The following is a 16,633-nucleotide window of genomic DNA, read 5'->3' as shown; positions in this document are numbered from 1 at the left end:
TAGGAAGTTAAGAATCACTACCCAGGGACACCAAGTGATAATTGTATTTCAAAGCATCATATATACAACAAATAATACACTTTTTACTTGTCCATTGAAAACTGTCAAAAAAATAGCTGTTATTCAGCTACAATTAAGCACTACTAGGCATAGGTTTGAATTTAGGGCAAATCGAATGTAGGGCAAAAGCCACATCTAACAGAATAAGATACCCATTCTGAGGGTGGATCATTGAGGAGGCCAACAAATTAGCCTGGTTGATTTTATGCTATTCTATAGAGTAGCAGTTTCTAGATTTTAGTATACATCGAAATCACAAAACAGTAGATAAATGTAATGTAAGCTGCCATTATGCCAAAAAAGCTTATAACTTGGTTGAATGGATACAACTTTTATACCCAGAGCAAAGAGCCATTAAAATACCAATGTAAAAATTTTCTTTTTCCTGTGCCCTACCTATCTATCTGTCTATCTGTCTACAAATCTATGTATCTATCTATCTGTCTATCACATATATATATATATACATATACATATATGTATACATATACATATAATTCATTAATACATATTCATGCACATGCCATGATACACACATGAAGGTCAACTGACAATTTACTGGAGTTAGTTCTCTATTTCCAGCTATGTTCTTTTGGGTTTGTTTGTTTGTTTGTTTTCAGTTTAGTTTATTTTAGACAGGATCTCACTGACCTGTGAGCCCATGCTGACCTTCTTGTCTCAGCCTCCACATGCTAGGATGACTGGCGGATGCCCCGCCACTCAAGGCAAATGAGAGAAGTAGTTAAGACACCTTTACTACTAAAAATCAGCAAGGGACCAACAAAGGATCCACACAGCAGCCTCTCCTTGACCACAGTTTTAATTAATTGATTTTGTGTTTGTATGAATGGGTTAAGAGTGTGTGTATGTCCACTGCATGTCCATGTGTGTGTATCTACATGTGTATGTTCTTCCTGATTCTGTGGAGGAAAGAGATAAATGAATACTAGGTCTCTTCTTCTATCATCCTCCTCCTATTTTTTGAGACAGGGTTTCTCAATGGACCTGAGGGTCACTGTTTGGCTCTATTGATTGTCTAGAGAGCTCCAGGGAACATCCTGTCCCAGCCCTAGGGGGTCATAAATACCTGCCACAGGATCCAGATATGGATGTCTCCTCAGGGGTTCTCCCAGAGTCAAACAGATACAGCTGAGCATGCTTGCAGCTAACCATCAGACTGATCTCGAGGACCCCAATGAAGGTGCTAGAGAAAGGACTGAAGGAGCTGAAAGGGTTTGCAACCTCATGGGAAAAACAACATTATCAACCAACCAAACCCTCCAAAACTCCCATGGACTAAAACACCAACCATTGAGCACACATGGAGAGACCCACGGCTCCAGTTGCATATGTAGCTGAAGATAGCAGTGTCTGCCATCGATGTGAGAAGAGGCCTTTGGTCCAGGGAGGGCAGGCTTTTTCAATGTAGGGGAAAGCCAAGGCAATGGAGTGGAGACGGTGATTAGGAGTAAGTGTACCTTCAAGAAGACAAGTGGAGAGGGAGGTGGATGGGAGCGGGGTGGGCGAAGGGGATCACATTTCAAATGTGAATACAGAGAGTATCTAATTTAAAATGTGAAAAGAAACCTAAATACCTGCCACCTTTTCCAGCTTTCACAGGGAAGCCAAGGATCCAAACACAGGCTCTCATGTTTCCACTGCAGGCACCTTCCTAGCCACTGAGTCATCTCCTTCGTCCTCATTTTCCAGTTTTTCTTTCTTATCAGTACCATTTGCAAAAAGTATAATGTGATACAACTAAGTATTTTGAGACAGTGCACATAACTTTTATTATATATAATAAAATTCCATTGTATTACTGTTGATCTCTCATTTACTTCTTTTACAAATTAAACTTTATCATAGGTATGCATGTGCAGAGAACAGCATACTGAGTGTAGGGTTAGTATGTATAGTATTGGATGCTAGCTATAGATTTAGGCCTAATACAAAAGGTGAGGTCTTGGATTTACTCCCTGCATGTCAGGAAGTACTCGAATATACAGAATTTTACCTAGAGTCAAGTGAATTTTACCTAGAGTTAAGCTAAAATCAATTCAAGGAATCTGAAATATAAGCAAAAAAAAAAAAAAAAAAGAATAGTCAAGTAAAGCCTCATTTCTAAAACTTTTCTAATCATGTCAAAAAGACCTTTGCTGTCTTTCTAGTGTTCTCCCCATAGACAGGTCAGCATGAGCTCACAGGTTAGACAGTGAGATCCTGTCTGAAAGCCAACAAATGGGTCTGCAGAAAACAGATGTATGTGACAAAGTGCCACAGAGCACTGTGGCTCCTTCTCTGAAGCCTCAACAAGGGTGCTGGCTGGCGCTGAGTTCTCCTCCAGTCACAAGGCTAGGCCCCAAGTGTTTGTCATTTCTGGGAGCTCAGCTGAATTTTGGAGATGGGCCTCTCCTCTCCTTTCCCTATGGGTATCTTGGTGTGTCTGGGCTTCCTCGCAACATGGCAGCTGCATTCCAAAATCAGGCACTGTAAGAGAAAGAAGTGTGCAGAAGGCACACATCTCTGCTGGTCTGTCTTTAGAAGTCAATATTCCTATGCTCTTAGTGAATGAGCTCATGAGGCTCCACCTAGGTCAAGACTGGGCACAGGCTGCTGTCCTGGGGCCTCTCTCTGAAACAGGGCCCTGTGCAGTCTAGCTGGACTTCAAACTCTCTATATTTCTTGTAGGTTTGTAGGCAGGCCTCATTGTACGCCACTCACTATGAAAGTCTCAAGGTTCTAACAGCTCCCATGGAGTAGAGAATGACCAGTGTGACCTGTGATGGGTTGGGCTGTGTCCCTTCATTCCAGAATTACTCAGACTTCAGAATGTGATCTTGGTTAGAAAAAGAAAAGGTCTCCATAGGTACAATTAAGTTAAGATGAGGTCATGCCAGCATAGACATCACACTGAACCCAACGACTTATTTTAATGAAGAGTTTGACACATCAGCACAGGGAAACAGAGAGACCAGAGTGGCATTCCCATAGTTGGTTACATGCGGACTGAGGGGACAGTCTGGCCAGTTCAGGCGTGTTTTGATTCCAGGGCACTCTCTACAGAGCAGGCGGCCTGCACCAGTACCTGCTGGTTCCGAAGGCAGCATCACAGCCGACTAGACTGAGCCGGAAGCAGAGAATCTGCTTTAAAAGCCCAGCCACTGGCAAGAAGTTGGCTCAGACCTCTGCAGTACCGATCCGATCCCCCATCCCCTCTTGGGGGGAAGGGAGGGATGCTGCATCCGGCAACCCCTGCTTCTGTGCTTTAATTATTTATAGTGTGCAGTCTAAAGTGGTTCTCAACTGGCCTAATGATTCGGGTGATTGAATCGGAGGAGAGGGATCTGAGCTTATGTGGAGGGCTTCTAATAGACTTCTCAGAGTTTATAGCTGAAGGAAAGACCCACTGCTCCCCAAACCTGCTCTTTCTAGCAAACTAACAAACATCTCTAAATCTCCTTCTGAGACCCCTAAAGTACCCGACGGTGGAGTTTTCCTTCATGAGCCAAAATGAGTACAGGTTTTGTGGCTGGCACCGATGAGATCAGGAGTGTGTTATACTGCTGGCTCCCAGGATGGTGTGCAGAGGTCCCTTATCAAGCCAGTCAATAGAAAGAGCAGTCTTCTCTTCTTACTCATCCCAGTATTTCTGCTTGGCTCAGACTGGATTCTAAATGGTCCCGGGATTCTCAAGGATGCTTTGTATCATTTTTCCTAGCTGAATGCTCTTTTGGAATTTCTCGTTAAGACTCTAAGCCTTCCCTGTAAAACTCAAAAGAAATTATATCTCAGTCTGACTGGTCTCTCTGCCTTCCCGCTACACCCCATGGTAGGGCACTCATTAATTTAGATTTCCTGGGAACTCCAGTCCCTCCTGGCCAGGACTGGCAAAGAAATTTCATTAAGAGAATGATTTTGTTCCCTAAACTTTTTGGGCTGATAGTTTTGCTGAAAGGTGCAGAGGGACAGAATCTTCTCTGCGTACACTAAGCTGGAATCATTGGGGGATGAGCCCCAAGAGAAGGGAGTAGTAGAGGGAGTAAGCAAAGGACTCACTGGGGAGGAGAAAAAGATCCAAGGAGGAGGGAGAGAAAATGGTGAGGGAAAAGGAAGAGACAAAGATCCCTCCCTGCCAGGAAGCCACAGAATATTCTAGAAGAGCATCATTGGTTCTGAGGACAGGTAAGCCGAAAAGGAGAACAAGGGGAGGGTGCTCAGGTTGGGAATGGGGTCTTGAGGTCCAGAAATGTGGGAGGAAGCAGACTGTGGCTCTCCCACAGGGCAGATCCCAGGAAAGTCCTGTCTCCATCTTTACTCAATCACAAAACCTTCAACTACGAGGAAAGGGGTGGGGGGAGTCCATGCCCTCCAACATTAATCTCTAAATAAAGATATTTTTGGTGGTGGTGAAAGGTGAAGTAATTCTCCAGATGCACTTGTTATATAAATGTGAAAACATCTTTTGTTTTCAACGTATAGAGAAAAATAAAGTAAATAATACAACTAACGTGTAGTGTTTAGTGCACACCAAGAGTCATGTTAAGGATTACGTGCACCTAAGGCCTGAGTTTATCGAACTCTCACAGAACCGTGATGAGGATCTTACTATTATCACCACGTCCATTTTCAGGTTTAAAAACAACACACAAACTTGCCCACAGTGACTCTGGGCCAGGATTCAAACTCTGAATACTCGCCCCTCTGCCCACTGCCCCATTCTCTCAGACACGGGTGCAGGAGTGAAGCAGGTGGGCACATTGCATCTGTGGTCGGGAAGCCGATTTTTTTTTTTGTGGTAAAGACCATGGAGAGGTAAATTACCATCAGGACAGCAAGGCCCACGAACCAACAAAGCAGGGCTCTTAGGGCTCACAGAGACTGAAGCGGCAACCATGGAGCCCGCATGGTCTCTCTAGGTCCTTTCTCTATGTGTCATGGCTGTGTGGTGTAGGGAATCTGTGGGATTCCTAGCAGTGGGAGTGGGGTCTAGCCCTGACTCTTGGGACCCTTTCCCTCCTACTGGTTGCTTCATCCAGCCATGCCATGAGGGTTTGCACCTCGTCTTTTGCATCTTGTTATGGCATGTTTAGTTGATGTCCCTGGGAAACCTGCTCTTTTCTGAAGGGAAATGGAGGAGACGTGGATGTGAGGGGAGTGGGAGGGGCTGGTACCCAGATGGACTTTACTCTCCAACTGTGAACCAAAGTACACCCCTCCTTCCTCAAGTTGCTCTTGCCAGATACTTTGTCATAGCAACAAGACAGTAAGGAACACATTTGCTGAGATTATGTAAGTACTGGAGTGAGGCTGAATTAGAACCAGAATCTCTCAAAGCCTGGCTTGCTGCAAGGCTGACTAAAGTATCAATATTGCTCATCTTCCCAAATTAACCATGTCAACCCAAAAGATTTGTACAGGAGCGGCTGCCAGTGTGATCCCTGGGAAAGAGGGTCCTTAAGGACAAGCTGGTCACAGGGGCCGGAAGAGCACCTGTGGGGAGGGACAGCTTTTTAATTTATTTATTTATTTATTTTGCTTTACTCTCAGTGTAAGTGCATGCAGACTCTGAACCCCAAGCCTGCAGTTGTTGAGAACGCAAAGGGACGAAAGTGTCGATGTGCTGACTCTCAGGGGCTGCAAAGTTTATCTGAACAAACGGCGCAGGAACTGAAGCTGAAAGAGAGTTGAGCATCAAAATGACTTCTTACCTGTGTTAACAAAATAACCAAGCCTTTCCTTGGATCCCTTTATGACAGATTAAGAAGGCTTTGGGGGACCCTGACATACCTGTCACTAACATTTGCATATTTGCATCTCACACCACAGAAACCCTTTAGATTAACGACCTCCCTGTCTGCACGATATTCTTGTCTTAATCGCCGACTTGTATGTATTGCCAATCCCACTAAGATTAAAGAGGAAAGAATTTCTGGTGCGGAATTTTGCTAATGACTGACGAAGACATAAAATCTTGCTGCAATAAATTAACGTGTGTCTCCTAATATGGACCTACTGATTTACTTGAGGTAAAATGGCCCTGAAACCACACACCTGGGCATCGTCAGACCCTCCTCTGAAATGGTGGGTTTTATATTTATGCTAGCTGCAGTGAACCCTGAGGACAGCCATCTGGTACTGCAAGTACCAATTGCCCCGAAGTGGAAAGTGGCATCTCCGTAATGCTGTCATCAGTAATCCTGAAGGCGGTGTGCAGAAGAGAAGGCCCCTCCTAGGGCCCATCATTACCACCCCCAGCAGCCCCATGCTCCCCTTTCCAGCTTTTGTGAATTCTTTTTACCTAGTGTGTGGATATTGCATGCCTTGAAAAGGTGTGTCGGGTTCTCTGAAGAAGGGCAGCCCAGCATGGCAGGGGTAAGAATAGCCAGGTTCCCAAGCATGCGGGCGGTGACCCTACCCTGACCCCTAGTCCCATCCAAGCTCCAGCTCTGTCATCTGTACACCCACGGCAGACTCTAGACCCTCACCCCCCCCACCCACACACCTGTTAGTCGAGAAACAAAAAGAAAAATCTCTCCAAACAGCTCCTGCAGGAGAGGCAGGCATCAGAAGGCACACACAGCCCTGGGCTCTTCTTCCTTCTAGGTTTTCAGCACAGACGTCAGTGCAGAAAGGAGCTGCCCTTCAGTGCATCTTCATGAGCAACCCTGAAGCATGTCACCTGGCCAAGCTGTCACTCACCCGCATCACCTATTTGAATCTGATTGAGCCAAGGACAGTGAGTGCTGACTTAGTCTCTGTCCAGCCAGCATTGGCTCTCCTCCATGGCTACAATTCTCAAGCCAGCACTGATTTAAGTTCCTATAGACTCTGGTTCCTGGAGACTTTCTGTTTTGTGGGTCCTACCAAGACTTTCTCGATAGTGGAAGTCTGTCTCTTACCCACACAGATGAAACTCATCCAAGCTACCAACTAACGCAGACCTCTGGAAGGAGCTGCGCAGGATAGGGCCTCAAAAGTGCTGACCTCAAGCTCCAGTCTCTTCATCCAGCTTAGCCTCACCCACAGTGACTAGGCTCCTGCTTCCCTCTCTGTCCGGCAACTCAGGAATCTCTTCTAGAGTGAGAAGACCTGGCACCCCCTGATTACATCTTTCTTTATCATATTTCTGGGGAATAGTGATGTTTGTAGCAAAAGAACATGTAGCATCTTCAAATTTGTATGCTGACCATGTAGCCTCACATAAGACAAATAGGGACACTTTTGTAATAATAAGGAGCCTCAGTGACCAACCACAGCCCTCTGTTGAGTAAAAGGTGACTGGACATGTCTGAGATAGGGCTTCCCCTATGAAGTACCTTTAACAGTATGTCTTAAATATCTGTCTATAAAAGTGATTGTGGGCATACATGTGAACCCATGTATGCCTATGCTTATACACATGTAAATACACTTACCACACATGTATGTGAACAAAAAAACCAAGTTGACAAGATGACTAGCAAATTAAGTCTCTTATTCTCCAAGGTCTGAAAACCTGAGCTCTATTTCTGGAACTCACGTAATGGAAGGAGAGAACCGACTTTTACAGAGTATGTTCTGATGTGAAGGCTAAACCATGGAGATCAGATAGAGATGCCTCCATCTGGGGTATACTGATGGTGAGATTGACCTTTTGCCCAGATATCAAGCCTCCACCATCCCACCCACTGCCGTCCACATAACACACCTATAGAGCCAAACTTCACTATTGTGGGTTTCCTCAGCTAGGAACACATCTCTAAAGACCTATTAGAGAACGAACAACTGCAGTAACTGGAGCCCTGGCAGAAAGAACAGGAATTCATGCAATGTTGCCCCTCCTGCATTTTTCTCCTGAGTGGGACTTTTAACCAAGGAGTTGGCCACACTCCTTCTCCTGCTGTTCAAAGGTCTGCCATTGTTAGAACACTCATCCAAGTGTGAATTCTGGTTTATGAACCCATTGCAAGGCCATAATGAAAACATGGTTTTGTTTATCTCATGTGGTAGGCCGAATCCTAAGACACTGAGAATTGCTAGGGGTGATAAACACGCCCTGTGTAACTTGTTTCTCTTCGGTGCAGGCAAGACCTGTGAGTGTGGTAGGCAGGGGCTTTGTTTCTATGCTTTCGGTAGACAGCACAAGGGATCTCGCAGATGTAATTAGGTCACTAATCAGTGGGGTTTGAGTTTGTCAAAAGGGAGAGTGTCTCAAGTGGGCCCAGACTAATCACAAAAAGTTCTTAAAAGGGAGGGGAGGCAGCCACAGATATTTGTCGTGCTGACCGGGTAGAGAGCAGAGGACCTTAGTGTGAGCTGCCTCTGGAGGGTCATACAGCTGAGGTCTGAGAGCAGCTGCAGACACTGACAGTGACCTCTGCATATCATCGGGAATAAAGGCTCACTCCCACAACCACAAGGACCCCAATTTTGGAAGCACACAAAGCCCTGCTCACAACTAGATTCCAATTATTTGAGACCCAGAGCAGAAAGGCCATCATGGTACGATCAGACTTCCAACTGACATGGGGACAGGGTGGCACATGACAAGACAGAGCAAGCATGTGAGTTCAGGTATTTTTCTTCTTGTATGGCAACTAATGTCGCTATGGTGATGGCTTTATCCAATCCCATTTACTGCCCAAAGGCTCTACCTCCAAATACTAGCAGCATCTAACTTGGAGTGGGGGACTAAGTTTCCAACACAAGGGTTCATCATATTATCCCCCAAAGCATCGCCCCCACCAGGAGCTTTGCTGAGAAACAGCAACGGTTTTCTTAATTAACTAATCAATAAACTTTACATCCCAATCACAGTCCCCCCCCCCCCGGCTTCTCCTCCAAGGCCCTCCCAGGAAAAAAGGGATCCAAAGGCAGGCAACAGAGACAGAGTCAGAGACAGCTCTGTTTCTGCTCTTAGAAGATTGGCATCTAAACCACCAAACAGAGAGCATGCATGGACCCTCTGCACATACATAAAACAGCAAGCTTGGTCATCTTTAGTTCTCTCTCCTAAATTAGTTCTTACACATATTTAACCAATATGCCCATTATCATGCTTTGAACGGACTAGGAAGCAGTCCACTGGGTGTATGCACACCTCTGCGGCGCACTTCTACACACACACACCTCTGCATGCGCACCTCTGCGCGTGCTGTGTGATAGCACAGCAGTTACACCTCATCCAGCTCTGTTTCTTTCTGCTTGTCTGGATCTAGACGGCATCCTTCAAAGAGTGCTCTTCAGGATTCCCACATAGGAAGACGGCCGGGCTCTGCTGTACTGTGAAGGTGGCGGGAAGCTGCCACACCATACAACCATACAGTAGAGTAGAATCGGCGAGAGAACTCTTGGCAGATTCTATTAGAGTTGAGTATTCGAACCAACTGTCAGAGTACAAAGTTCTTCATGAGCCACTGGGGTATTACATAAACAAGGTTTCACTATATGTGATTTTTAAACTGACCAGAATAAATGTGTAGTTAGTAGTTTTAAAATGAATGAATGAATTGAAAATATCACTCAAGCACCAGTAGAGTAATGTAAGGGTTAAAAATACTGGTACCTAGGCAAGCGTGGCAGCATGTGACCATAATCCCAGTATTTAGGATCTGAGGCAGGATTATGAGTTTTGAGGCAAACTACATAGTGAGTCTCAAAAAAAAAAAAAAAAGAGTATGGCACTAAATTAAACAACAGTATTTATTTTATTTCTTTATTTATTTTTACCTTACCTGCTGATGAGCTCTCGAGTCAACTTTTTTATATATAATTGTCAGTAATATCAGTTGTGGCTGTATTGTAGATGACATTTAATTACTAAGAAGGATCCGAGCTTTCCCAGGCAGCCGCAGAAGATGGCGGAGGAGCAGGTTCTAGTACTGGATGGCTGAAGCCATCTTCTGAGCCTGACGGCCATCGTGGCCAAGCAGGAACTGCTGGACCGGAAGGTAATGGTTGTACACTGTGAAGGTATCAACATTTCTGGAAATTTCTACAGAAAAAGCTAAAGAATCTGGCCTTTTCCGAAGGCGGATGAACACCAACCCCCCTCGAAGTCCCTACCACTGCCGAGTCCCGAGCCTTATTTTTTGGCGCACTGTGCGAGGCATGCTGCCCTCAAGACCAAGAGAGGCCAGGCTGCCCTGGAACGCCCTAAGGTGTTGGATGGGATCCCTCCGCCCTACGATAAGAAAAAGCAGATGGTGGTCCCTGCCGCCCTCAAGGTTGTGTGACTGAAGCCTACCAGAAAGTTTGCTTACCTGGGGCGTCTGGATCATGAGGTCGGACGAGAAGTACCAGGGAGTGACCGCCACTCTGGAGGAAGGAAAAGGCCAAGACCCACTATCGGAAGAAGCAGCTCTTGAGGCTACGGAAACAGGCCAAAAAGAAAATGGAAAAGAAAATCTGCCAAGTTCACAGAAGTCCTCAAGACCAATGGACTTCTTGGTGTGAACCCAATAAAGACTGTGCCTCATGCCTGCCCTAAGTCCACCGCTGACCAGGCAAGTGTGGACCATAGATTCCTTGGTCACAGCTCCTGTGGGTAGAGGGTACGTTTAGACAGCCGAGAGCTCACCACCTGCTTGAATTTTATTAAAGTGATAACCATGGAATGACTTTGCCTTCATTGTTCCAAGTGAACAGCAGGGCTGCCCCACCCTCCTGTCCCAATACCGTATTCACAGCTCTGAAAATGAGGCCCACACACCTGGGCTGGGACTCAGCTGTGCACACTGAAGACGCTGACCGCGAACAGGCGCTGCCTTGGCTGTTTCCCAACAGACCACAAAACAATATTTTTCTGGAGGGTTCTGCGTGCTAATAAATGAAGAATCCGCTAATTTTTCTCTATGTGTGCCCATAAGGAGAGTGGCTAGGTAAGCTTCACGAGGTCATATTAAAGTCCCTGGAGCCAAGAGACAAACACCAAAGAAGCCAAAGACCTTAGAGAAAAAAAAATATTTGGTTGTCTGGATATTCATTCTTCTTATGAAATTCCAGCTCATGAAGTGGTAACATTCAACTCAAACTTCCTTGTAAAAATTTTATTATTCTCAAAAAATTAAAAACCCTATAACTATGTCAATATAGAATTAGTTAAAACAAGTATATTTGGATAAGTAGTGTGTGTTCCTTAAACATAACAGTAAGCATCTATGTTTACTGACACGAAGTGATTTCAAGACATATTGTAAAGAGGAAAACGGGGTGAAAGTAGCATTTACAGAGTGTATGCCAGAAGACCTTACATTGCAATGTTCCCTAAGACTCCACACCCTGCCTTGCTAAGGGTAATTGGGTTTTAAATTACTCTGGTTCACCCTCAAACACATCCTTGAGCAGGCATGCACTCCCTGACATTCAAAAGCACCATTAAGCAGTTGTGGTCACACGTGTAGCACCGGAGAGCTGAGGCAGAAGAGTCCTGCCTTAAAGACCAGTCTAACCTGAATCGTAAGGGTCTCAAAAATAAGAGTTTTATTATAAATTATATTACCATAGACATTAATAGTGTTTTCTTCTTGTGGTGTTTTCGAATTTTAGCAAGTCTTCTTAAAATTCTTTTTAAAATGCTATTTTAATGGGAGGAAAATATTAATTAATTAAGAATTATTTAATTCTTACTCCTTAGCCGTTTAAGGCAGCTGTCTCCAGGTTAATCGGAAGTCTCTGCTTCGGCTCAGATCAGACCCCAGGTACCTCGCTAACTGAGCACAGCAGACCTTTTCACAGCCTTCAGCTAAATGCCTATTACCCCAGGCCAAACGAAGCTTCTATCACAATACTTACAATCTGTGCGGTGACACGCCCATCCTCCTCCATTCACCTGAAGCTATGCGGAAAAGGTAACACTGCTACCCAACCTCGCCCACCTAGACTGGGACCAAGCCCTCCGCTGCAGGACCTGGCCAGGGAGCGGGGGATAACAGACATTCAGAACAGCCGGAAGAAAGGCCTGTGATGAAAGGGTTAAAAATTTCAAGGTGAGCACAATCCTAGGCAGTGACAGTTCTCAGGATGGGAGAAGAGGAAGGTCTGTGAAGACGTGAAAGTAGCCAGCCACATGGCAAGTCTTTGGTATTTGGAGTCCAGAGGGAGTGGCTGTTAAGGAGGCAAAGTGTCACAGGGAAGGACACTGTCCAGGCTGAGGTGCCCACCAGGAAGCAGGCAAAGGACCCTCCTACCCCTCCTACCGATTGTCCTGGAGCATCCATGAGTATGAACTGGGGGTGCCATAGAACCAGGAGCATGGTAGGCGAGCTTGGGCAGAGCCTGCGTGGGGCCGCCACCAGCATCTTTCTAGTTTTGTTTCCATGACTGCACGGTCTTCCTCCAGGAAGATTTTGAAGCTCCGGGTCCCTCTAAACCTGCACCTGCTCCTTATACTCAAAATCTATCCTTTTTAAAGTTCTCTTTTGACTTTGGTTTCTCTTTCTCTTGTTGTTTAAAGAAATACCTTGTTTCCCTTAATATCAGACTCTGTGCTCATCTGCTTGCAACCCAGTTGTGTGTTACTGTTGAGCTTCCCCTGGGCTTCAGCCCACCCCCTCTCTCCTGCACCTCACAGGATTCCAGAGCACAAGCAACAATAACAGCATCTGGAGAAATGGAAGTACAATTCTGTCCAGACCCCGCGGCAGGCAGCAGATGGCGATGTGTCCTGCCGACTGTCGGACCCCTTGTCCCTGAGCCTCTGGCCAGTCTCCTGGGTCTGGGGTCCCTCTTCCCCGATTACCTTCTATCCCCAAATTTCTGGCCAATTTCTCTTCCTTCCGACTCTGTTCTTACCCTCTGACAGGCCTACGGTCACTACCCCAGTTCATTTCTCCTTCCTCCGTCCTCTGTGGTGCCCGTTGTACACAGTGGGTCACACTTGGGGGGATGAGCACATGACGCGTCTATAACATGGGACCCAAGAGACGGACAGTGAAAAGGTAAGAAGATAAAGCCGATACGCGTACGGAAGCTTCACTGTGTATCTGCTGCTCGCGTTTGCCTCAGGAGCCAATCTCTGACATTACCCATGACCCCTCCTCCCCAGGCCCATCCCTCTCCATCCTCGGGAGGCACCAGAACCTAAGCAACTGGCACCAGAGGATGTGCCCGACTAAGCCAACAGCCAGGCATCTTCATCAGCAAGTTGTTAACTGCATCCACTTTACCAATGTTTCAGACTATGGCCTCCCAAGAGCTGTACTTGGTTTGTCTTGTTCTGTTGTACTGTCCTTCTGGAACTTATATTTGTTAATAAATGGCGACTTCCATGTGTGCTGTTTGTCTTGTCTACCCACACCTGTCACCTGCCCCCTACTTCCTGGCCCGGTCCCCTCCCTTCCACCACAGGCCATGGAGAACATGCTTTTCTGTGGCATCTGGGAAAGCAGGTCAAATAGCAGAAGAGACTCACACACAATTTCCCCAGTAACAAGTTTTAGGCCGGCGAGTCTCCCCAGCGGGGTCCCGCATTTCTGTATCTGAGAGCATTTTTCGCCCTTCTAAGTCAGAGCAACCAAATAAATGATCGCCTGCCCACGCCGAGAATGTCAGCTCCGTCGAAAGCAATTAGGACCTTGCTGGCAAAAGAGGTGCTTGCCCACAGAAGTGGCAGATTCTGGCCCAAGTCACTGAAGATCAATATCTGCACATGTTCCAAATGCCATACTGGTTTAGTTACAAAGATGTGTGAGTGAAAAGTCAGAGAGCTGACCAGAAGTCTGTGGCTGAGCCTTCAAGAGAGTGCGCATGACCGGAAGCCGCCCTGATGCATATAGATCACTGTCCCGAATTAGACCCTCAGCTTGGGAAAAGTACTTAAAAATGGACTTGATTCAACAACTCAAAAACCAGACTTTCAGTGATATGCAACCTCAGTAGAGACCGGAATACAAACCAGGGTACCAATTTGGGTTTTGTCCTCTATTGCTTCCCAGAAGCCGGGAAGCTCTGTCAGCTAAGCGGCTCTTCCCCTGCATCGCACAGTAGAGGAGTCCCATAGACAGAAGCAGAGAAGAAAACGCCTCAATCCACATTTTTCTTTTTCTTATCTCTTCCCCCACCCCTCACCTTTTGTTTAACAGACATAAATGGCCACGTTTTCATTGGCCCCCACTCCTTCTTTTCCAACTGCTTCATCAAGACGACCCAACACCACATACTTTGTCCAGTTACAGCGCACAGTTCAGAGCTTCTCAGTCTTTTTGCAGTGTTGTCCGGCAATCGCCACACAGAATGTCAGGATGTTTTCATCGCCTCTGAAGAACACCTTTAGCACCTCCTGCACGCCTCCCTCAGCCCTAACCAACCTTCCAACTCTGTACGGCATGTGGATTGTGGCCAGCTTCTTCTCCTAATCCTCATTTAAGTTCATCCAAACTGTGGCAGGTTCAGGACTTCATCCCCTTCTGTGAATGGAATAATACTTTGCTGCATAGAGAGACTACATTTTGTTTATCCATTTGTCTGCTGGTGGACATTTTAGGCTGTTTCTTTTGAGATTTTGGATACTGTAATCTATTATGAATATTTGTGCATGTTTTTTGGGTAGGCATGTATTTTCATTACTCGAGTTTATGCCTAGGAGGAAGATAGCTGGATCAGATAGACACTTGATGTTTAGCTGCTTTCCAAAGCTGTTCCACCATCTTGCATTTCCACCAGCTACGAATGAGGGCTCTGATTCGTCCACATCCTTGACAACCCTGTTTATCAACTGACTTTCTGATTATAGTTACTGTCTTAGTTAACTCTCCTGTCTCTGCGATAAAATACCCTGACAAAAAGCAACTTTTGAGAGAAAGGGTTTATTTTGTCTCCCAGCTCAGGTGGGAAAGCAGGGTGGTGGGTGCTGAAGACAGCAGTTCCATCTGCCGTCAGGGAGCAGAGATAGGAAAGCTGGTGCTCAGCTCCGTTTATGCAGTCTGGCAGTTATCCTAGGTAACCCAGGTAAGCCTAGGTGATCCTTACAGGCATACACACAGGCTTGCTACCTAGGTGATTCTAGATCATGCCAAGTTGACATCATTAACTGTCGCAGTAGCTGATGGAGAAGAAAGGTAGCTCAGAGTTTTGACTTTCATTTCTCTGATACTGAGCAACTTCTCATGTGTTCGTTGGCTATTTGTTTATGTCTCTTTGGGTTCCTTTCATTAGCTAATTTGCCTCTTTATTGCTGTACAAATGGACATTGTGTCGCTTACTACCTCATAAGAGCAGCTAAAAAGAACAAAAGCCAGCATCCTGGGCGTGCTCATGCAGTATGGATGAGGTGCTGCACTCTGTCTCCAGCGGCACAAAGTAATCAATTAATCAATTGATTTATTTAAAAAGCCAGGATCCCATAAGAATCTCCTTAATGCGGCAGTAAAACATAGGACTTTTATAGTCTAAAGCCTTGGGTTACTATTCTATGAGATGAAATGGGTCGCGTGCCCCGGCACACCTGCCGCATTCTCAAATGAGAGTCCTGAGTAAATGCAGCCTGTGCCTACTAAACTGCCAGAGCCACGGAGCTGTTCATGAAATGTTATTTCTCTCAGAAGGAAGGGGCACGGCCGTTCTTCAGCCTGAGGTGCGAGGTGGCCATTTTCATTCTATCAAGGAAAACAATTGACAACATTTATTGCCAATGATAAAACTCAAGCTTTCAGATAAAAGTTTGGAAGTTTTAGAATGTGTTAACTGTTACAGTCAACTTGGCAGCTTCCCAGCTCCTTCTGAGTGCCATCCAAGTGAGAGCGGTTGCTCTGCTTCCTGACAAACATGACTCGGGCATTATATACACGTGTCACCCTGTGGCTGAAGTCATGCATCAGTAATCGGAAAATCGGCACAACTCAGACAAGGTGTACTTTCCAAATGATGAGCGCATGACATGATAAGCCTGAGAATGTTTCTATCCGGAGTGTAAGGCAGACTGCTAGCTTTTCGTGAGATGGGGTCTGGGAAGATGGCTATCATTTCTTATTTCTATACCTTGTTGGATTTTGGTGTAGCGTCAGAGAATATCCACATTATGTGGAAAATTCTTTTCACTTTCCTATCTCTATAAGTTTGGATTTTCTTCAGCTGTTTCAGCAAAACAACGGATTATAACAGCACGAACAACAGAAGCAGACGTGAGACTCCACACACAGCCTTCGGAACCAGACGCTAAAGATACCTGCAAAATTCAAAGCGCCCATTCTTTGCAGTCATTTTTTGTTAAGTTTTTGAAAAAGAAAAACACTCAATTTTGGGGAAGGTGAATTACCTACATAAGCATGTTCGGTATTACTATTTCATTAATTTCTGTACAGCACTTACATTAGCATGTTTATTATTACTGTTTCATTAACTTACATACTTTTGTGCATGTAGCATGACAAATAGTAATAGAATAACTCGAAGAAAAGTCCCGTAGAGTCATCTCTAAGTTTTCAAAGCTGTGGTTTTGGGTTTTTGTGACAGGGTCTCTCCAAATTACAAGTGGCTCCAGCCTGGCCTTGAATTCACAAAGATTCTCCTGCCTCTGCCTCCACAGTACAAGGATTAAAGGTGCCCACCACCATATCCAGCTAAATTGTCACTAAGCTTTAAGAGTTAAAAATAAAAA

General features: G+C 45.5%; 1 pseudogene across 1 annotated transcript; it reads left to right on the top strand.

Annotated features, from left to right (window-relative positions):
* The first annotated feature begins 9,896 nt into the window (after window positions 1-9,896).
* On the top strand, window positions 9,897-10,589 carry LOC308425592 (large ribosomal subunit protein uL13-like; annotated as a pseudogene). The gene has a single exon. The product of its transcript is annotated as a large ribosomal subunit protein uL13-like (transcript).
* Window positions 10,590-16,633: the final 6,044 nt, after the last annotated feature.

This window comes from Micromys minutus (genome assembly GCF_963924665.1).
Source record: "Micromys minutus genome assembly, chromosome: 1".
Lineage (NCBI taxonomy): Eukaryota > Metazoa > Chordata > Mammalia > Rodentia > Muridae > Micromys > Micromys minutus.
The sequence above is the reverse complement of the archived record's forward strand: the minus strand, read 5'-3'. Positions and strand labels throughout refer to the sequence as shown.